The sequence below is a fragment of the Eschrichtius robustus genome, chromosome 13 (genome assembly GCF_028021215.1).
Source record: "Eschrichtius robustus isolate mEscRob2 chromosome 13, mEscRob2.pri, whole genome shotgun sequence".
NCBI lineage: Eukaryota > Metazoa > Chordata > Mammalia > Artiodactyla > Eschrichtiidae > Eschrichtius > Eschrichtius robustus.
Window position 1 is genome coordinate 48378360 of NC_090836.1, and position 24261 is coordinate 48402620.

Here is a 24261-nt window from a genome sequence, read left to right on the forward strand (position 1 = left end):
TTCTATTGTGTTTTCATTTTCTCTTAGTAATTAGTAGAGGACCATTTTATTTTGTTTTTTTAATTTTTTCTGTTTTACACATGTGATAGATATTTTCTGTCATTTATTTGTCTTTTCGTCTTTAAAATTTTTTAAATTAAATATTTCAGAGATATAAAACAGTATATATGAAATATGTTTAAATGCCAAAGAATGACAATAGAATAACTTCCCAGGAATTCATGACCCAGTTAAAAAACTTGTACTTTCTCATTACTCATGAGGTCTCCTGTGTGTCCCTTTGGTTCCACCCCCTTCTCTCCACATTCAGAGTGATCACAACCCTGAACTTTGAGTTTATCATTCCCTTGTTTTTCTTTATTTTTTTAAATTCTATAAAATCCTTTTTTAAAGAAAAATTTTTCATTGGAGCATAGTTGATTTACAATGTTGTGTTAGTTTCAGGTGTACAGCAAAATGACTCAGTTATACATATACATATATCCAGTCTTTTTTTTTTTTTTTTTTAAGATTCTTTTCCCACATAGGCTGTTACAGAGTGTTGAGTAGAGCTCCCTTTGCTATACAGCAGGTTCTTATTAGTTATCTATTTTATATATAGTAGTGTGTATATGTCAGTCCCAATCTCCCAATTTATCCCTCCCCACCCTTATCTCCTGGTAACCATAAGTTTGTTTTCTACATCTGTGATTCTACTTCTGTTTTGTAAATAAGTTCATTTGTACTCCCCCCTTTTTTTGATTCCACATATAAGCGATATCATATGATATTTGTCTTTATGTGACAGACTTACTTCACTCAGTATCACAATCTCTAGGTCCATTTTTTGTGGTTTTACTACATAAATCTCTGTCCACAAATAATATACTATTTAGTTTACATGTTTCTGACTTTTATATAAATGGAATCATAAGGGTAAGCATTCTCTGATGACTTCTTACATTCAACATGTTTTTAAAGTTCATCCATTTTTTTGCACGTAGCTGTAGTTCATGACAGCACAGAATTCCATTACATGAAATAGCATAATTTATCCATTCCTCTGCTGATGCCCATTTGAGTTATTTCTGGCTTATCCCTCAGCAAACAGTGGTTCTCTGAACATTCTCGTATGTGTTACTTGGTGCCCATGTGCAAGAGTTTCTCAAGTTTATCTAGGAATGATGTTGATAGGTCCTATGTTGTGTACACCTTCAGACAAACTAGGTAATGCCACAGTGATTTTTTACCAATATACACTCCTACCAGCAGATATAACTGTTTCTGTTATCCCACATCTTTGCCAACACTTGATAACATGATCTTTAAATTTTTGCAAATCTAGCAGGAGTAAAGTCATATATTATGGCTCTAATTTGCATTTTCCTAATTACTAAAGAGATTGGTATCTTTTCCTGTGCTTGTTGAAGGTTCTTATCTTCCTCTTCCATGAAACCTCTGTTCATATCTTTGCCTATTTTTCTATCAGATTGTTTGTCTTTTTCTTATTTATTTGTAATAGTTCTATATATAGTCTAGATCTGAGCACTTTGTTGTTTTGTCAGTTTCTTACTCTGTGCCTTGCCTTTTCACTCTCTTAACTGTATCTTTTGGTGAACAGAAGTTCTTAATTTTAATGTACTCAAATGTATCTATCTTTATGGTTAGATGTGGGTGTGTGTGTATGTGTGTGTATACAGGTGTATGTGTACTTTACTTAAGAAATCCTTCCCTACCCTAAAGTCATAAAGATAATCTTTGAGACTTTCACCTAAACATTTTATGGTTTTGCCTTTTACATTTAATTTTTTAATCCATGTAGAATTGAGTTTTGTGGGTGTGGTGAGATTCCTCACCCCCTTTTTTTTAAATTTTAATTTTAATTTTTTTTTAATTTTAATTTTTTTTTAAACTTTGGGTTTATTTATTTATTTATGGCTGTGTTGGGTCTTCGTTTCTGTGCGAGGGCTTTCTCTAGTTGCGGCAAGTGGGGGCCACTCTTCATCGCGGTGCGCTGGCCTCTCATTATCACGGCCTTGTTGCAGAGCACAGGCTCCAGACGCGCAGGCTCAGTAATTGTGGCTCACGGGCCTAGTTGCTCCGCGGCATGTGGGATCTTCCCAGACCAGGGCTCGAACCCGTGTCCCCTGAATTGGCAGGCAGATTCTCAACCACTGCGCCACCAGGGAAGCCCCTCACCCCCTTTTTAAACTAATTGTGGCGGCATAATCCAAAAGAAGTCCAGCTTTCTCACACTGCCCTGTGCCTCCGCACCTCTGCTATAAATCACATTCCAAACACATGGGGTTGTTTCTGGGTTTCTATCCTGTTCTAGTGGTATATTTGTCTATTCCAACACAAATGCCACAATATATCAATTAATATAGCTTTATATGTAACTTAAAAAACAACTTCTCCCACCCAGTTCTTCAGGCATACCTGAGTCTTTATGGGCTGTTTTCTCTTCCATATGTATTTTAGAATCAGCTTGTCAAGACTCATAAGACTCTCCAGAGTTTTGACTGACTTGAACCTATAAATTAAATTGAGGAGAATTGACACCATTATAATAATGATTCTCTTTATACATTAACATGGTCTCAATTTATTTAAGTATTTTCAATGTCTATTAATAAAGTTTATTATTTTTTCTCATAAAGATCTTTCGGTATACTTATTCCTAGGTTCGTCACATTTAAAAAAAAATAAATTTATTCATTTTTGGCTGCACTGGGTCTTCGTTACAGCGTGCAGGCTTTCTCTAGTTACCGCGAGCGGGGGCTACTCTTCGTTGCGGTGCCTGGGCTTCTCGTTGTGGTGGCTTCTCTTGTTGCGGAGCACGGGCTGTAGGCGCACGGGCTCAGTAGTTGTGGCTCACGGGTTCTAGAGTGCAGGCTCAGTAGTTGTGGCGCACGGGCTTAGTTGCTCCGCGGCATGTGGGATCTTCCCAGGCCAGGGCTCGAACCAGTGTCCCCTGCATTGGCAGGCGGATTCTTAGCCACTGCACCACTGGGGAAGTCCTATTCACCTTTTTAAAATGCCATAAGTGATACCTTTTTCAAAAAGTACCCTTTTTAACTCTTTGCTGTTGTTGGTTTAGAAGGACAACTGATTTTACATTCAGATCCCATGTTAAGCTCTACTATTTATTCAAAAAATCTATTGATATTTTTAAAGAGAGGTTTCTGTACAGATAATATATCATACGCAAATAAAGTTATGTTTCTTCCTTTCTAGTACTTAAATTTATTTCTTTTTCTTGCCTTACTTCACTGGCTTAGATCTCCCATTGTATCTCACTTTATCCTTTTTGTTTTTTTAACAACTGTTTCATATTTTCAATTTCTTTGTCTCTCTGTTCTACATTCTCACTAATTTCTTCAGCATTATAGTCCATTTCATGAATTCTCTTTTCAGTGGGTCTAGTCATGTAGTAAACTTGTTCACTGAGTTTTAAATTTTAATTATGATATTTTTAATTTCTAAGGATTCTATTAAAATTTTTTCTAAAGTCTTTTTCTTCTTTTTTTTTGAATGCAGAACACTTTTTTATTATAGCAAGATATAAAACAAATATAACTTTAAATGTTCATAACCACACTAGGCATTATCATGACTGACGGTGTTATTTGGCTTGCTCAAATCTGGGGGAATAGTTATATATAACTCTTTTTAAAAAAAAATTTATTTATTTATGGCTGTGTTGGGTCTTCGTTTCTGTGCGAGGGCCTTCTCCAGTTGCGGCAAGTGGGGACCACTCTTCATCGTGGTGCGCGGGCCTCTCACTATCGCGGCCTCTCTTGTTGCGGAGCACAGGCTCCAGACGTGCAGGCTCAGCAACTGTGGCTCACGGGCCTAGTCGCTCCGCGGCATGTGGGATCTTCCCAGACCAGGGCTCGAACCCGTGTCCCCTGCATTGGCAGGCAGACTCTCAACCACTGTGCCACCAGGGAAGCCCTATATAACTCTTGAAAGTCACTGACCATCGTCATAAAAACATTATGAATTGAGAAGTTTGAGTATGGTATTGAAATGCATGTACATGTTTTTGTTAAGATACATAAATTTTCTCTTTCCTGACTTTATTCACAATCTCGACATTTTCATACATCCTCAGTGAATTAACCAAACTCAAGGCCTTTTATTACTAAGAAAACCAGCACAGTTCTATGTGCCAGTGGCAACATCCTTAAAGGTTAATCAATAACAATTGATAGGTCACCAACAGGTTTTGACCTAGTTCCTCCTTCCTTTAGAGCAAAGTAAACTTTTACCTGGGTGTAAATATCCTTCAAACAACTCCTTTAAAAGCACTCTAAAATAGCATTGACATATACACACTACCAAATGTAAAATAGATAGCTAGTTGGAAGCAGCTGCATTGCACAGGGAAATCATCTCGGTGCTTTGTGACCACCTAGAGGGGTGGGATAGGGAAGGTGGGAGGGGGACACAGGAGGGAGGGGATACGGGGATATATGTATACATATAGCTGATTCACTTCGTTATACAGTAGAAACTAACACAACATTGTAAAGCAATTATACTCCAATAAAGATGTTAAAAAAAAAGCACTCTAAAAAACAAACAACCCAATCAAAAAATGGCCAGAAGGCCCAAATAGACACTTCTCCAAAGAAGACATACTGATGGCCAACAGGCACATGAAAAGATGCTCAACTTCGCTAATTACTAGAGAAACGCAAGTTAAAACTACAATGAGGTACTACCTCACACCAGTCAGAACGGCCATCATCAAAAAGTCTACAGAGAATAAATGCTGGAGAGGGTGTGAAGAAAAGGCAATCCTCCTATATTGTTGGTGGGAATGCAAATTGGTGCAGCCAGTAGGGAGAACAGTATGGAAGTTCCTTAAAAAATCTAAGAATAGAGTTACCATATGATCCAGCAATCCCACTCCTGGGTGTATATCTGGAAAAGATGAAAACTCTAATTCAAAAAGATACATGTACCCCATTTTCATATCAGCACTATTTACAATGGCCAAGACATAGAAGCAACCTAAATGTCCATTGACAGATGAATGGGTAAAGAAGGTGTGGTATATATATAATGGAATATTACTCAGCTATAAAAAGAATGAAATAATGTCATTTGCAGCAACATGGATGCAACTAGAGATTATCATACTAAGTGAAGTAAGTCAGAAACAGAAAGACAAGTACCATATGATATCACTTATATGTGGAATCTAAAAAAATGATACAACTGAACTTATTTACAAAACAGAGGGGACTTCCCTGGTGGCGCAGTGGTTAAGAATCCGCCTGCCAATACAGGGGACACGGGTTCGAGCCCTGGTCTGGGAAGATCCCACATGCCGCGGAGCAACTAAGCCCATGCGCCACAACTACTGAGCCTGTGCTCTAGAGCCCGTGAGCCACAACTACTGAGACCGCGTGCCACACCACTGAAGCCCGCACGCCTAGAGACCATACTGCGCAACAAGAGAGAAGCCACTGCAATGAGAAGCCTGTGCACCGCAACTAAGAGTAGTCCCTGCTTGCCGCAACTAGAGAAAGCCTGCGTGCAACAACGAAGACCCAACACAGACAAAAATAAATAAATAAATAAATAAATAAATTTATTAAAAACAAACAAACAAACAAACCAGAAATAGACTCACACACATAGAAAACAAATTTATGGTTACCAAAGGGGAAAGGTGGGGGAGGGATAAATTAGGAATTTGGGACCAACAGATACAAACCACTATATACAACACAGATAAACAACAAGGGCTCACTGCACAGCATAGGGAACCATATTCAACATCCTGCAACAACCTTCAATGGAAAAGAATCTGAAAAAGTATACACAACCAAATCACCCTGCTGTACACCTCAAACACTGCAAATCAACTATACCTCAATAAAAAAAAATAGCACTCTAAACAGCCATTTCCATTTTAATAGTGGGATGGGGACTGTAGCCTTCAATCTGAAAGTCTTCAGCTTTGAAGTCATCGATTTTCTCAACTTTTCCAAGGATTTTGAGCTTTAGGAAAGGCCTTGATTCTCCCTGAAGCTGCATTTTCAGCAGCTCAATGTGATCCAGGTAAATGTGTGCATCTCCCAAAGTGTGTACAGAGTCACCTGGCTTCAGGCCTGTGATGTGTGCGATCATGTAGGTGAGCAGGGCATAGCTGGCGACGTTGAAGGACACACCCAGGCCCCTGTCTCCTGACCTCTGGTACAGCTGCAGGACAGCTCATGGTTCACCACGTAGAAGTGGCAAAAGGCATGGCACAGGGGCAGGGTGGCAGGGTATGAGAGGAAGATCTTTTGATTCCAAGCACATAGAATGATTCTTCTGTCTTCAGGGTTGGTTTTGATTGTGTCAATCACCTTTTGCAGTTGGTCTACTCCTTGACGTGAATACATTTAAATCCACATCTTTGTATTCAGCCACCAAAGGCCTCCACTGAAAGCTATAAACTGGGCCTAAATCCCCTTCTTCTCTGGTGGAGAGTACCAGGCTGTCCAAGAAGTCTCGGGACCCGTGGGCATCCCAGATTTTCACTCCCTTGGAAGACAGCTCCTTAGCATTTGTGGAGCCCTTGATCAACCACAGCTCGTCCCAAAAACCCTTCCAGAAAACACTTTTCTGTCAGCAGACGAAATTCATCTCTCAGGCTGTAGTGCGCCTGTGAGAGGAGCATCGTCAGGGAGCCGGTGCGGGTGTGGTCATCCTTCCGAAGCCGCAGCGGAGGATGTGCTAAATCTGACCCTGGTACTGCAGCTCCCTAGGGGTGGGGATGGCAGCAACTCGGAGCCTGGGGGATGCCGGGACCGACGGCGGCGGGCGAGGTGGCCCTGCCCCTTCCGGTGCCTCTTTTCCCGCCGTCTCTCAGGAGACCCCGGCTCTTCCTGTGACCACTAAGGTCTTTTTCTTCTTAGTCACAGTTTCAATCTCCCCTTTTATTTCTTAAACAGAGTAAACATACTTGTAGGTTTCTTCCAATATCTGAAGTTTATAGGTTAGTTCATGTCATCTGCCGTTTCTGCTGACTCTTTCACGGTGAGTTAAATCCTTCCCGCGGTTTGGGATTTTTGACTCTGACTTCATAATTTTTACCCATGGGAATTTTTGAGGCCTACGTTGAAGGTGGGTTCTTTTAGGATTTTCATTTGTTTCTGCCAAATGTCTGGGGCATTACCAATGTGGGACTGTTTTATCCTGAAGTATTTCTTTAAGGTTTCTCAGTCCAAGGTATTATGTGTTTGGGCTACAAACTTTCGAAAGAATCAGCTTGTGTTAAGAATTCTCGAGGGAGATTTTTTTCCCCCCTCTATCTAGTGACAACATTTAGGGCCGGGCAGGCAATTTTATTTGCTGCCTCCTTTGGCTGTGGCTGGCTGATTTCTTGTTCACCCTGACATTGTGAGCGTGGCTTTTTGTGGTTCCACTTTATGGAGGGAGGGGATCTCCTATAGGACATCCGACTTTAGATTGACCCTTATGATCTTTAAGGTCAGAAAATGAAGTTCAAGGACTCTGGAGTTGGGCAAATGCCCTCAGAGTAAATGTCAACTTTGGGGCTCTACTTCCCTGTGTTTCCGCTTTCTCTTGATTTTTGGGTTTTGAGGATTCTTAATTCTTAATTTTTATGGTGAGCCCATAAAAGCCTTAAAAAAAGATGTTTTCAGTATTCCACCCAGAGTTTTTAATTGCTGTGGGCAAAGCACTGTTGGCAGAGGTAGGCTGGGCTGCTTCCCCTTACTTTGGTCAGCCTTAGCAGATAAGAATTTCTTCCTTCTGGCCCTGAGTTATTTTCCTTGACAAATTGACAAATCTCAGTGTAACATTTACATCTCCTCTGTGAATGTATGTATTATCTCCTCTGATTATGAACTTTTTTCAATGCCTTTTAAATGTTTTTAAAAATTTACAATATGCCTCAGTGGAACTGACCTTACTTGGGGCTACAGCAGAATGTGTAAATGGCTTCTCTTTGGGCTATTTGGAATGCCTAAATATACTATCCTAAATGGACATTTCCCAGTGAAGCTGATTTATGAACAGAAATCAGTGTTGGGAAATGATGGCATATGAAATAAAATTTGGGGGAAATTTCATGCATATTTCTACTATGGAGAACAGCACCCTTGATTAAAATATAGGTTATCCCTTTCTATTTATCATCTTCCATAGGATGGATACACTAGTCTTAGTAGAAAGAGATAACCCCCCATTTCAATCCTTGACATAACCGTTCTGGAAACTGTCTGCCATCTTGGCTGGACTGGGCAGGGGCTGAGAAGAATACGAGAGTTTGAGGGGCTTTCAAATGTCTTGAAAATCTTTGGAATAATAAAGTCACGTGGGAGAGGAGCTTCAAGATGGCAGAACAGTAAGACGTGGAGATCGCCTTCCTCCCCACAAATACATCAGAAATACCTCTACATGTGGAACAACCCCTGCAGAACACCTACTGAGCACTGGCAGAAGACCTCAGACCTCCCAAAAGGCAAGAAACTCCCCACGTACCTGGGTAGGGCAAAAGAAAAAAGAAAAAACAGAGACAAAGAATAGGGACGGGACCTGCACCAGTGGGAGGGAGCTGTGAAGGAGGAAAGGTTTCCACACACTAGGAAGCCCCTTCGCGGGTGGAGACGGGGGTGGGGGTGACGGGGGGGAAGCTTTGGAGCCACGGGGAGAGCGCAGCAACAGGGGTGTGGAGGGTAAAGCGGAGAGATTCCCGCACGGAGGAGCGGTGCCGAGCAGCACTCACCAGCCCGAGAGGCTTGTCTGCTCACCTGCCGGGGCGGGCGGGGCTGGGAGCTGAGGCTCGGGCTTCGGTCGGATCGCAGGGAGAGGACTGGGGTTGGCGGCATGAACACAGCCTGAAGGGGTTAGTGCGCCACAGCTAGCCGGGAGGGAGTCCGGGAAAAAGTCTGGAGCTGCTGAAGAGGCAAGAGACTTTTTCTTGACCCTTTGTTTCCTGGTGCGCGAGGAGAGGGGAGTCAGAGCGCCGCCTAAACGAGCTCCAGAGACGGGCGCGAGCCGCGGCTATCAGCACGGACCCCAGAGACGGGCATGAGACGCTAAAGCTGCTGCTGCCGCCACAAAGAAGCCTGTGTGCAAGCACAGGTCACTCTCCACACCGCCCCTCCCGGGAGCCTGTGCAGCCCGCCACTGCCAGGGTCCCATGATCCAGGGACAACTTCCCCAGGAGAATGCACGGCGCGCCTCAGGCTGCTGCAACGTCACGCCGGCCTCTGACGCTGCAGGCTCGCCCCGCCTCCTCCGTACCGCTCCCTCCCCGCAGGCTGAGTGAGCCAGAGACCCCGAAGCAGCTGCTCCTTTAACCCCGTCCTGTCTGAGCGGGAACAGACGCCCTCAGGCGACCTACACACAGAGGCGGGGCCAAATCCAAAGCTGAACTCCAGGAGCTGTGCGAACAAAGAAGAGAAAGGGAACTCTCTCCCAGCAGCCTCAGGAGCAGCAGATTAAAACTCCACAATCAACTTGATGTGCCTGCATCTGTGGAATACCTGAATAGACAACGAATCATCCCAAATTGAGGCAGTGGACTTTGGGAGCAACGATATATATATATATATTTCCCTTTTTCTCTTTTTCTGTATGGATGACAGGGTCTTGGTGCTTCAACCTGGCATCAGGCCTGTGCCTCTGAGGTGGAAGAGCTGAGTTCAGGACACTGGTCCACAAGTGACCTACCAGATCCATGTAATATCAAACAGCAAAATCTACCAGAGATCTCCATCTCAAGGCCAAGACCCACCTCCACTCAATGACCAGCAAGCTCCAGTGCTGGACACCCTATGCCAAACAACTAGCAAGACAGGAACACAACCACACCCATTAGCAGAGAGGCTGCCTAAAATCATAATAAGGTCGCAGACACCCCAAAACACACCACCAGATGTGGACCTGCCCACCAGAAAGACAGGATCCAGCCTCATCCACCAGAACACAGGCACTAGTCCCCTCCACCAGGAAGCCTACACAACCCGCTGAACCAACCTTAGCCAATGGGGGCAGACACCAAAAACAATGGGAACTATGAACCTGAAGCCTATGAAAAGAGACCAAACACAGTAAGTTAAGCAAAATGAGAAGACAGAGAAGAACACAGCAGATGAAGGAGCAAGGTAAAAATCAACCAGACCAAAAACATGAAGAGGAAATAGGCAGTCTACCTGAAAAAGAATTCAGCATAATGATAGTAAAGATGATCCAAAATCTCAGAAATATAATGGAGAAAATACAAGAAACGTTTAACAAAGACCTAGAAGAACTAAAGAGCAAACAAACAATGATGAACAGCACAATAAATGCAATTAAATGTTCTCTAGAAGGAATCAATAGCAGAATAACTGAGGCAGAAGAACGGATAAGTGACCTGGAAGATAAAATAGTGGAACTAACTACGGCAGAGCAGAATAAAGAAAAAAGAATGAAAAGAATTGAGGACAGTCTCAGAGACCTCCGGGACAACATTAAATGCACCAACATTCGAATTATAGGGGTCCCAGAAGAAGAAAAGAAAAAGAAAGGGACTGAGAAAATACTGGAAGACACTATAGTTGAAAACTTCCCTAATATGGGAAAGGAAATAGTTAATCAAGTCCAGGAAGTGCAGAGAGTCCCATACAGGATAAATCCAAGGAGAAACACTCCAAGACACATATTAATCAAATTATCAAAAATTAAACACAAAGAAAAAATATTAAAAGGAACAAGGGTAAAAAAACAAAGAGCATACAAGGGAATCCCCATAAGGTTAACAGCTGATCTTTCAGCAGAAACTCTGCAAGCCAGAAGGGAGTGGCAGGACATATTTAAAGTGATGAAAGGGAAAAACCTACAGCCAAGGTTACTCTACCCAGCAAGGATCTCATTCAGATTTGATGGAGAAATTAAAACCTTTACAGACAAGCAAAAGTTAAGAGAATTCAGCAGCACCAAACCAGCTTTACAACAAATGCTAAAGGAACTTCTCTAGGCAGGAAACACAAGAGAAGGAAAAGACCTACAAAAACAAACCCCAAACAATTAAGAAAATGGTAACAGGAACATACGTATCGATAATTACCTTAAATGTAAATGTATTAAATGCTCCCACCAAAAGACATAGACTGGCTGAATGGATACAAAAACAAGACCTGTATATATGCTGTCTACAAGAGACCCACTTCAGACCTAGGGACACATACCGACTGAAAGTGAGGGGATGGAAAAAGATACTCCATGCAAATGGAAATCAAAAGAAAGCTGGAGTAGGAATTCTCATATCAGACAAAATAGACTTTAAAACAAAGACTATGGGCTTCCCTGGTGGCGCAGTGGTTGAGAATCTGCCTGCCAATGCAGGGGACACGGGTTCGAGCCCTGGTCTGGGAAGATCCCATATGCCGCGGAGCAACTGGGCCCGTGAGCCACAGCTACTGAGCCTGCGCGTCTGGAGCCTGTGCTCTGCAATAGGAGAGGCCGCGATAGTGAGAGGCCCGCGCACCGCGATGAAGAGTGGCTCCAGCTTGCCGCAACTGGAAAAAGCCCTCGCACAGAAACGAAGATCCAACACAGCCAAATAAATAAATAAATTAATTAAAAAAAAAAAAACAAAGACTATTACAAGAGACAAAGAAGGACACTACATAATGATTAAAGGATCAATCCATGAAGAAGATATAACAATTGTAAATATTTATGCACCCAACATAGGAGCACCTCAATACATAAGGCAAATACTAACAGCCATAAAAGGGGAAATCGACAGTAACACAATCATAGTAGGGAACTTTAAAACCCCACTTTCACCAATGGACAGATCATCCAAAATGAAAATAAATAAGGAAACTCAAGCTTTAAATGATACATTAAACAAGATGGACTTAATTGATATTTATAGGACATTCCATCCAAAAACAACAGAATACACTTTCTTCTCAAGTGCTCATGGAACATTCTCCAGGATAGATCATATCTTTGGTCACAGATCAAGCCTTGGTAACTTTAAGAAAATGGAAATCGTATCAAGCATATTTTCCGACCACAATGCTATGAGACTAGATATCAATTACAGGAAAAAATCTGTAAGAAATACAAACACATGGAGGCTAAACAATACACTACTTAATAACCAAGATTTCACTGAATAAATCAAAGAGGAAATCAAAAAATACCTAGAAACAAATGACAATGAAAACACGATGACCCAAAACCTATGGGATGCAGCAAAAGCACTTCTAAGAGGGAAGTTTACAGCAATACAATCTTACCTTAAGAAACAAGGAACATCTCAAATAAACAACCTAACCTTACACCTAAAGCAATTAGAGAAAGAAGAACAAAAAAACCCCAAAGTTAGCAGAAGGAAAGAAATCATAAAGATCAGATCAGAAATAAATGAAAAAGAAATGAAGGAAAAATAGCAAAGATCAATAAAACTAAAAGCTGGTTCTTTGAGAAGATAAACAAAATTGATAAACCATTAGGCAGACTCATCAAGAAAAAAAGGGAGAAGACTCAAATCAAGAGAATTAGAAATGAAAAAGGAGAAGTAACAACTAACGCTGCAGAAATTCAAAGGATCATGAGAGATTACTACAAGCAACTCTGTGCCAATAAAATGGACAACCTGGAAGAAATGGACAAATTCTTAGAAATGCACAACCTTCTGAGACTGAACCAGGAAGAAATAGAAAATATGAACAGACCAATCACAAGCACTGAAATTGAAACTGTGATTAAAAATCTTCCAACAACAAAAGCCCAGGACCAGATGGCTTCACAGGCGAATTCTATCAAATATTTAGAGAAGAGCTAACACCTATCCTTCTCAAACTCTTCCAAAATATAGCAGAGGGAGGACACTCCCAAACTCATTCTACGAGGCCACCATCACCCTGATACCAAAACCAGACAAAGATGTCACAAAGAAAGAAAACTACAGGCCAATATCACTGATGAACATAGATGCAAAAATCCTCAACAAAATACTAGCAAACAGAATCCAACAGCACATTAAAAGGATCATACACCATGAGCAAGTGGGGTTTATCCCAGGAATGCAGGATTCTTCAATATATGCAAATCAATCAACGTGATACACCATATTAACAAATTGAAGGAGAAAAACCATATGATCGTCTCAATAGATGCAGGGAAAGCTTTCGACAAAATTCAACACCCATTTACGATAAAAGCCCTGCAGAAAGTAGGCATAGAGGGAACTTTCCTCAACATAATAAAGGCCATATATGACAAACCCACAGCCAACATCCTCCTCAATGGTGAAAAACTGAAACCATTTCCACTAAGATCAGGAACAAGACAAGGTTTCCCACTCTCACCACTATTTTCAACATAGTTTTGGAAGTTTTAGCCACAGCAATCAGAGAAGAAAAAGAAATAAAAGGAATCCAAATTGGAAAAGAAGAAGTAAAGCTGTCACTGTTTGCAGATGACATGATAATATACATAGAGAATCCTAAAGATGCCACCAGAAAACTACTAGAGCTAATCAATGAATTTTGTAAAGTAGCAGGATACAAACTTAATGCACAGAAATCTCTTGCATTCCTATACACTAATGATGAAAAATCTGAAAGTGGAATTAAAGAAACACTCCCATTTACCACTGCAACAAAAAGAATAAAATATCTAGGAATAAACCTAGCTAAGGAGACGAAAGACCTGTATGCAGAAAACTATAAGACACTGATGAAAGAAATTAAAGATGATACAAATAGATGGAGAGATATACCATTTTCTTGGATTGGAAGAATCAACAGTGTGAAAATGACTATACTACCCAAAGCAATCTACAGATTAATGCAATCCCTATCAAACTACCACTGGCATTTTTCACAGAACTAGAACAAACAATCTCACAGTTTGTATGGAAACACAAAAGACCCCGAATAGCCAAAGTAATCTTGAGAAAGAAAAATGGAGCTGGAGGAATCAGGCTCCCTGACTTCAGACTATACTACAAAGCTATAGTAATCAAGACAGTTTGGTACTGGCACAAAAAGAGAAATATAGATCAATGGAACAGGATAGAAAGCCCAGAGATAAACCCACGCACATATGGTCACCTTATTTTTGATAAAGGAGGCAAGAATATACAATGGGGAAAAGACAGCCTCTTCAATAAGTGGTGGTGGGAAAACTGGACAGCTACATGTAAAAGAATGAAATTAGAATACTCCCTAACACCATACACAAAACTAAACTCAAAATGGATTAAAGACCTAAATGTAAGGCCGGACACTATCAAACTCTTAGAGGAAAACATAGGCAGAACACTCTATGACATCAATCACAGCAAGATCCTTTTTGACCCATCTCCCAGAGAAATGGAAATAAAAACAAAAATAAACAAATGGGACCTAATGAAACTTAAAAGCTTTTGCACAGCAAAGGAACCCATAAACAAGACGAAAAGACAACCTTCAGAATGGGAGAAAATATTTGCAAATGAAGCAACTGACAAAGGATTAATCTCCAAAATATACAAGCAGCTCATGGAGCTCAATATCAAAAAAACAAACAACCCAATCCAAAAATGGGCAGAAGACCTAAATAGACAGTTCTCCAAAGAAGATATACAGATTGCCAACAAACACATGAAAGAATGCTCCAGATCATTAATCATTAGAGAAATGCACATCAAAACAACAATGAGACATCATCTCACACCAGTCTGAATGGCCATCATCAAAAAATCTACAAACAATAATTGCTGGAGAGGGTGTGGAGAAAAGGGAACCCTCTTGCACTGTTGGTGCGAATGTAAATTGATACAGCCACTATGGGGAACAGTATGGAGTTTCCTTAAAAAACTAAAAATAGAACTACCATACGACCCAGCAATCCCACTACTGGGCATATACCCTGAGAAAACCATAATTCAAAAAGAATCATGTACCAAAATGTTCATTGCAGCTCTATTTACAATAGCCAGGACATGGAAGCAACCTAAGTGTCCATTGACAGATGAATGGGTAAAGAAGATGTGGCACATATATACAATGAAATATTACTCAGCCATAAAAGGAAATGAAATTGAGTTATTTGTAGTGAGGTGGATGGACCTAGAGTCTGTCATACAGAGTGAAGTAAGTCAGAAAGAGGGAAACAAATACCATATGGTCACACATATATATGGAATCTAAAAAAAAAAAAAAAAAGGTCATGAAGAGCCTAGGGGCAGGATGGGAATAAAGACGCAGACCTACTAGAGAATGGACTTGAGGACACGGGGAGGGGGAAGGGTAAGCAGGGAGAAAGTGAGAGAGTGGCATGGACACGTATACACTACCAAATGTAAAACTGATAGCTAGTGGGAATCAGCCGCATAGCATAGGGTGATCAGCTCCATGCTTTTTGACCACCTAGAAGGGTGGAATAGGGAGGGTGGGAGGGAGGGAGATGCAAGAGGGAAGAGTTATGGGGATATATGTATATGTATAGCTGATTCACTTTGTTATAAAGCAGAAACTAACACACCTTTGTAAAGCAATTATACTCCAGTAAAGATGTTAAAAAAAAAAAAAAGTCAAATGGGAGGACCGAACTCAGCTGTCAGGTTCAGTGATGGCGAATGACGCTGACACATGGTTGCCCTAGAGTTGAATTTGTTGAGAGGGGATACAGGAGTTTAGATCTCAGACATTTCAGAAACTTTCTTTCCTTTTTTCAGATTTAAAAGCCAAAACTATATAGATTGGGGAAATTTTCTGCCTCAAGAACTGATCAAGGCTATTTTATATGGTGGGTTAGATCCAAGGCAATTTGCTTAATATTGTCATTATCTATATGAATTGCTGGTCTTTCTTCTGTAGTTTAAGTTCCTGTTACTTTTGAATGTTAATTATTGAGATTGCCTCAGTTTGTGTATGTGAATGCATATGTTAGATACGTACGTGTGTGTATTATTTTGGGATGGTATTCATTCTGCCCTCCTATATTTCTTTCGTAATCTTGATTACAACCTGCAAGACAGGTCACCTGGAAGCAGTTTCCATCAATCTTCCTCTGGTTCATTCATTCGAAAAATATTTGAGTGCCTCCCTTGAGCCCAGTGCTGTGCTATGTGCTCATTCAAATTTATTTAGGTCAATAATTATTGTACACTCTATATTTGCTAGATACTACCTGGATGAATAATGCACCCTCCCTGTACCCAAGAAAATCAGTTTTGTTAGATAGAAACATTTAAATTTTAGGAAAAATCATTTGGCAGTTTTGCATCGATAAAAGATGGATATAGCTTCTTTAACTTGCTGCTTGTGAAAACCTCATCTTGTGTATTTATAGATTCTATTTAATCCAAGTGAACTAGGAAAATGTTACTTTTTTGCATTCTCTTTTTTATTTTACCTCTTTCTGAAACACTTTAGGGTCTAATGCCTCCTTTCCCTTTAGCATTTAGCAAATAAAACATAAGTATGATTTACTATATACATAAATGATCCATGCCAAAAACAAAGGAATTTTATCTTGTGTCCTCATAGTGGGGAATGTTGCAGGTAGTCATATTTTCCAAGATCCTGTAAGGATTTGACAGGACATAAAGGAACAAGGCCCAGGTATTTGCTGGGTAGCTTAGGTTTACTTTAAATATAGAAAAATACCACCAATAGAAAATAAGTGGGGAAAACTGAAATCTAGAAACTTTTTTTTTTTTTTTTTAGGACTGCAGTGTTCTTATTTTCAAAAATAGTAATGTGAATGAGGCAACATGATACTGCCTGCTAGAGATTGTAAGGAAATCTGCTGGAGTGATCGAGATAGAACTATGAGTAGTCCATAACTTATTTGTTTTAAAAAAAGGATGCTTTCAGATTATAATACTAATAGTAATAATAAGTTGTACCACTGAGTGTTTAGTGTGTGCCAGGAACTTCTCTAAGTATATGGTTAACTCTAATCTTCATGGCAATCTACTATGAAGTGTGTATTATTATGATCTGCATTTTACAGATAGGAAAATGGAGGCACAGTAAGGTTAAGTAATTTGTCCAGATCACAACAATGGTGAGACAAGATTCGAACCCAGAATGACTGACTCTATAAAGTCCGTGGTCCTAAGCTTTACTACCTCCTGTTTGCCTTTTGATTACAGCAGTATGAACATTTGCACTATCCATCTTGTTTTCCATAATATTTTTAATCTTTTAATTCACTTAGAAAATCTTATTTTTCTTATAGATTGTGAAAATGCCACCCAAGACATTGCCCAATATATTAAAAGATTAGTGGAGTCCAAATTTACAAATTGCAAGATGGGATGTTTTTATTGATGGTGATTTGCATTCTGAAATAGTTATACTGTTTGCACATATCTAAAAAGTATTATTAAAAAAGGAGAGAGAGAGAGAGAGAGAGAGAGGGCTTTACATACACACAAAACTCCACAGTGATAAATTGGATAATTCACAGTGATGTCTAATCTTCTTAGGGAATGGACTGTTTTCTTCTAGTCTTTGAATGTTCATACTGATATTTAGAGTAGTATATCCTCATTAACCCCTTCCATTAGATGGTGGTCTAAAATTATGCTTCCGTTGTGCTTCTGTCCTCCCTCGGGAAGCGAAAGATGATGAATTCAGCATAAAGCTGGACCTCACTGTATAAGTAAGTAGCCTGACTGCTGGGCACATCAGGATAACTTTCATGATACATAGAGGTAACACAATGGAAATCACAGTTTAGAAATCCAATTTATCTTGCTGTGAATAGAATTGCCTCCAATCCGGATGACAATTAGTTTTGTTCCATTACACTGTTATAGAAATGTGACATTGAAAAACTATTTGTATTCTACTGAAGCATTTGTCTACCATGAGTTCATGCCATGGAGGGGAAAAATCCCCATATAAGTGTTAATTCCACTTATGTGAAAAAACATAAAAGGGTTTTTCACAAAGAGCGGCCACAAGGTCAGGGTATGACTGCTGAGGTAATGAAGTGAAGGCTTCGCTGAAACTTTTAGTTGCTTATACATTCTATTAAAGCTGCAAAATTCTGCTGATTCTTTTTCCTCAAAATCACTGGGGTTGTGGCTCAGTCACATTATGGATTAAGCGGGGAGTGATGCCAGCCTTTAATGTTTCCTGGAACTGCATAGAGCCTGCCACTGATGCTCTTGGCTGGCCTTGACTTTCCTCTTTGGTTCCAGCATCCTCTTCCTCTTCTTCCGACATTGCCGGTCAAGTCCATTCAGTACTTATACTATTGTATTGAAAATCCTCAAATTGCACTTTCACATTCACTGTGAGAATAAAACGCCCCCTGGTATAGAGTACTCTAGAAAAAAAAACAACCCTGAAATATGGGTAACTTATTTTTCCACCCTCTGTAGGCAAACACGCATCAAAAGAAAAATCTGTAGTTTGATAAGATTGGACTCAGACATCTTGCAGCTCAGCTGTATGTGTGTTTATTGATCACTACAGGAGCTTGGAGAGATCTGGAGCAGGGCTGACCTGGGTGGGAATCCAAGTGCCACCATTTACCAGTTGTGTGGACTGGTGCATATACTTATTTTGCAAATATTTCTGAATTTGAGCTTCTTCATTGGTAAACGGGGGATAATAGCTATCTTGCATGGTTATTGTGGAATTAGATGTTATGTATACAGTGTGCTTAGTATATCCTAAGTGTTAAGTGCTAGCTGTTATTATCAGGCTATGTGACTTTGTTCCCACCCTTAAGGAGATTGTTCTGGAAGAAGAGAGAAAGCATGCGCATAAATATCTATGCTTCAAGGCAGAAGGGATGAAGGCCATGAAGGAGCCTCAAAATCAAAATGTCTTGATGTGGGTGCTATGGAGAGAGCCTATTGGCTGGGATATGGCAACAACCTCTTAACTGGTCTCCCTGACTCTTGTCTTGCCCCCTCCAATTTACTCTTCATAAAACAGCCAACGTGTCCTTTCTTAAATGCAAATCCTCCCATGGTTTCACATTCCCTTTGAGATAAAGTGTTCAGTATATGAACCCTGCTTAATTCTCCAACCTAGTCTCTTTCCCTCTACCTTTCTCATTCCCAAACATACATTTCATGTGCTAGCTCTACTAAGTTTTTTTTTAGTTCTGTATGAGTCAGCGTTCTCCAGAGAAACAGAACCAAATATGTATACGCACATACTCACACACATTTATTTTTATATAGACACACATACATGCAACATACAGTTGACCTTGAACAATGCGGAGTTAGGGGCGCCAACCCTTGCACAGTCAAAAATCCAAGTACAACTTCACAGTCAGTCCCCTGTATCCTCAGTGCCAAATCCCCAATTCAAGCAACCTCGGACTGTTTAGTGCTATAGTATTCATTGAAAAAAATCCCCATATAAGTGGACCCATGCTGTTCAAACTCATGTTGTTCAAGGGTCAATTGTGTATGTATGTGTGTATATATATATAAATATATATATAAAAAAAATATATATAATAAATTTTGATGATGATGATGATGAATTGGCTCACATAATTATAGAAGCTGAGAAGTCCTCACATCTGCAGTCATCAAGCTGGAGATCCAGGAGAAACAGTGCTACAGTTTCAGTCTGAATCAAAGGCTGGGGAACTAGGATAGCTGATAGTGAAAGTTCCAGTCTGAGGGCAGGAAAAGACTAATGTCCCAGCTCAAAACGTCAGGCAAGTGAAATTCTCTTTTACTCAGCCTTTTCTGTTCTATTTAGGTCTTCAGTCGATTGGATGAGGCTCTCACACATTAGGGAGAGCAGTCTGCTTTACTCAGTCTATCAATTCAAATGTCAATCGCATTTAGAAACACCCTCACAAACACAGTAATGTTTGGCCAGATATCTGGGCACCTCATGGCCCAATCAAGTGGACACATAAAATTAACTATCACAAGTTTTAAGAACGTGGCTTGTTTTCATTTACTGCTGTTCCTTTGCACTTGCTGTTCGCTATGCCTGGACTACGCTTGGTCTCCCAGCCCCTAGCTCATTCCTACTGGATCTTCAGGTCTCAGTGCGCAAGTCACTCCTTCCAGACTGGGGTAGGTCCCTCTCCTGTGGTACTCTCCAGCTTCCCTATCATAGCTTGCTTCTCTGTGCACTGTAATTTCCTGTTTACTTGTCTCTGTCACAGAGAACTTGTCAAGAGCTTGTCTTTATTGCTTCTATAATATATCTCCTGTGTCTAAAGCAGGATCCAGCACATTGAAGTCACCCAATAGTTGTTCATTGAATGAATGAATAGATTTAGTGAAGGAAGTGGAAGTTGATGTGGGTCTTAGGGCAAGGAAGATTTCATAAGAAGTATAATGTCAAATTTGGGAAAAACAACTACAGGGAATACCAAAATATTCACCAGGGAATTAAGACTTCAGATGTTTGTAGAGAGATTCTGAAAGCCAGCAGTCATTTTCTATACCCAAAATAATTGTAGTCATCATAAAGTAGTCTCCAGGAGGCAAGGGGCTTTGTTTTTCATCATATTTTAAGAAACTTTATTCTTAAATTTTTATGTATGAAAAATTCGAAGATATAGAAGTTGAAAAATAGTATAATGAAGCTCTGTATACTCACCTTAAACAATTATTAACATTGCCACATTTGCTGCTGCTTCTTTTTTTTTGGCTGAAGAATTTTAAAGCAAAACCTGGACAATCTGATATTTTTTGCCCCTAAATATTTAAATGTATTTATAAATGTATTTATTTATTTATTTTTGGCTGCACTGGGTCTTCGTTGCTGCACCCGGGCTTTCTCTAGTTGTGGCCAGCGGGGGGCTACTCTTCATTGTAGAGCACTGGCTTCTCACTGGGGTGGCTTCTCTTCTTGTGGAGCCTGGGCTCTAGAGCGCAGGCTCAGTAGTTGTGACGCAGGGGCTTAGTTGCTCCGCGGCATGTGGGATCTTCCCGGACAAGGGCTCGAACCCGTGTCCTCTGCATTGGCAGGCGGATTCTTAACCACTGTGCCACCAGGGAAACCCTAAATGTATTTATATATCTTTAAAAATAAGAATATCTTCTTCTTTTTAAAAAATTAATTAATTAATTAATTTTTGGCTGCATTGGGTCTTCGTTGCTGTGCACAGGCTTTCTCTAGTTGCAGCGAGCTGGGGCTACTCTTCGTTGTGGTGCATGGGCTTCTCACTGCGGTGGCTTCTCTTGTTGTGGAGCCCGGGCTCTAGGCGCGGGCTTCAGTAGTAGTAGCACGTGGGCTTCAGTAGTTGTGGCTCGCGGGCTCTAGAGTGCAGGCTCAGTAGTTGTGGCGCATGGCCTTAGTTGCTCCGTGGCATGTGGGATCTTCCCGGACCAGGGCTCGAACCCGTGTCCCCTGCATCGACAGGTGGATTCTTAACCACTGTGCCACCGGGGAAGTCCCAAGAATATCTTCTTAACCACTGTATCACATAATAATGGCATATATAATGGCATTACAGCCCCCCCCCCAAATTAGCAATATTTCCTTAGCGTCATTTAATATCCAGTCCATGTTTGAATTTCTCAAAAATGTCCTTTTTTATTTTAGCAATTGGTTTGTTTGAGGTAGAATGCAAATAAGGCACACACATCTGATTGTTATGTCTCTTGAGTCCTTTAAAATCTTTAACAGTATCCTTACCTACCCTTTTTACTCATGTCATTGACTTGTTGAAAAGTCCAGGTTAGTTGTCATGGAGAATAACCCTCATTCTGATTTGTCTGATTGTTTCTGAATGGTAGCTTTTAACCTGTTCTTCTTTCCCTTGAATTTTCCATAAACTGGGAGTTAAAGTCTTAAGTTCAGATTCAACATTTTGACAAGAATATGTCATAGGTGGAGTTGGGTACTTCATATTATATCAGGATGTACATATTGTCCTCTGGTTTTAGGGATGCTAAGAGTGATCATCTGATCCTTCTGTTGTAAAGTTGCATGTTCCCCCTCATAATCAGTGAGGTGTTACTTTGGTACCCCATGGATATCTGGTTATCATTATCCTTTTACCTAATTGTTTTGCCATCTATGGATGGTTGCCTGAACAATGATTCCATTAAGGGTTGCAAATGGTGATTTTCTAATGCTGTAATTCCTGCTGTATTTATTAGTTGGAATTCTTCTGAAAAGAAGAGCTTTCTCTCATCAATTAGAGCTATTTGGTATTCCAAAATAAAGTCTTTTTTTTTTAAGACAGGCAAGATAAATTCTAAATTTATTCTCTTCAAAGGTCTTTTTAAAAAGTTTCATCATGGATTTTTATATATTCATTGTATTTCAACCAATTGCAATCATTATTCTCTTTGATGTTCACATTGTCCCATTTCTGGCCAGTGAGAGTTCCCTTAAGTTGGTTTCTGTGACTTGTTGACGAGTCCCTTTAAACTTTGGTGGTTTCCTCTCTTTCTAGAGCAACAAAGTGTTCCAAACTCATCTTGTATTATTTCCGGCCCTAGGCCTGGAATCCGCTTTTTCTCCAAGGAGTCCTGGTTCTTTTTAGTGGTTTGTAATATTTGAGTCCCAAATATGGTCAATAGGGGTGCTCATTACTGGGCTGTTGTGGCTTTCAAGCCTTTTCAGTAGACAAGAGCTGAGTAATGTGCATTGAAAAAGCCCATGAGTTCATTCTGAAATTTCCAATTCAAATTTAACTTTGTAGAGTTTTTACTTAAAAAATTACACATTTGGCTCTTTTCTGAAAACTTGATTCTTAATAACAGCAGTATACTTTTCTATAGCATTATCATACTACATATATGAATAGTTAAAAATAACTACACCAATATTACTACCAGCAATTAGATTACTAAATAGAGGTTAAGGGATTTTTTTCTTTTTGTCCTTAGAATATATTTCATTAAATAAGTATGGCCAAATACTGTGTTTTAAAGCCATTTAATTATTTATTTTCTCTGTGTGGTAAATTATCTTTTCTAATGACTTATGCACCGCTACTAATGAGTCTTCATTATACTTGAATTCTAATAGAATTAGTTCCTGGGGGGAGGGGCACTGGAGATTAGAGTTGCATTCTAAATCAATTAGTTAGAGCAACACAAAAGCAGAGAAAAAATCTGTTATGTAAATATGTTGTGGTCACACAACAGATTCAATCTTACTGAGCCTTGTCAGGGAGTGGAGAACAGCAGATATAGAATTTTCCTGTCAATGTGAATTATTCGGCTTCCTGGGTAATATCAGACTTCTGCAGGTTTCTTAATACACAGCAAACTATGGATACTACCAGATTTCCTTTCACCTACTTGGTTTCCAGGTCATGTTGGTGTAAGCATGTACTGAACAAAAGGTTGCGAATGTGGTTAGGTTAGAAGCAAAGAAGGCAGTTGTCTTTCACTAGTATTGAAAGTGGGAAGGAAGAAGATGCCTGGTGATTTTGCTGCTTCAATGGTGTACCCTTTGAGTACAGTTAGGGTAGGAAGAGTGAGAGAGAAGTCAGATTAATTTTAGGGAAAAAGAGATGGAAAGAAAGGAAGGAGGTGTAGGAAGATAAAAATTACAATAGTTCTTCTCTACTGTACCAGACACTGGCTAGACAGCTTAATTAATTTAAGTAGTTCTCAGAACTCAGATCCCTTTCACACTATCTCTTTAAAATGGACCAGAGGGTGTGTATTGCCAATACCATTTTAGCAAAAGTTTTTAGCCTCTTCTTGGGTCTGGTATAACATAGTGATCTTTTGAATTAAACATTTTCTTAGACTAGATGTGTACTTTGGGTTGAGGCTGAGACCAAGTCTCTCATTCAGTGTTTTTGTAGAGAAATAATTAGGAACATCAGTATTATAATCACTTTCATTTTATTTTCCCAAGCCCCTAGTCTAGGGTCTGGCACATAATAAGTGCTCAATAAATGTTTGTTGAATGATTGAATTGCCCAAGTACTTTTCAAACCCTTCCAACCCCAAGATGGAAGGGGGAACTAAAAATATACTCATGAAAATTTTATCCAGGCACACAATTAGATAAGGAGATATACCGATGGGAAATGCCGTAAATGTTGAAATAAGTGTATGCTCTCTACTAAAGTAAAAGGAAATATCACAAAAATCTGTGGATAATATAATAAGCTTTCAGTGCTAAAAGGAGCCTTGGAAATCATCCAAATCCTCATTTTGTAGATAAGGACCCTGAGGATCAGACATGATCGTGACTTGTGCAGGGCCTCACCCTGGTAAGGGGCAGAGTCAGCTGGACCTGGTTTTCTGATTCCTCCCTTCAGGCACATACTCCAAACTAAGATCACGCCTAATGTCCAGGCGAGGACAGAGAGGAAGAACTGACTCTCACATTCGCTGAA

The 24261-nt window shown here is 40.0% G+C and overlaps 1 pseudogene; it reads right to left on the reverse strand.

Moving 5' to 3' along the window:
* Window positions 1-5889: 5889 nt before the first annotated feature.
* LOC137775819 (thymidylate synthase-like) lies at window positions 5890-18182 on the reverse strand (annotated as a pseudogene).
* Window positions 18183-24261: the final 6079 nt, after the last annotated feature.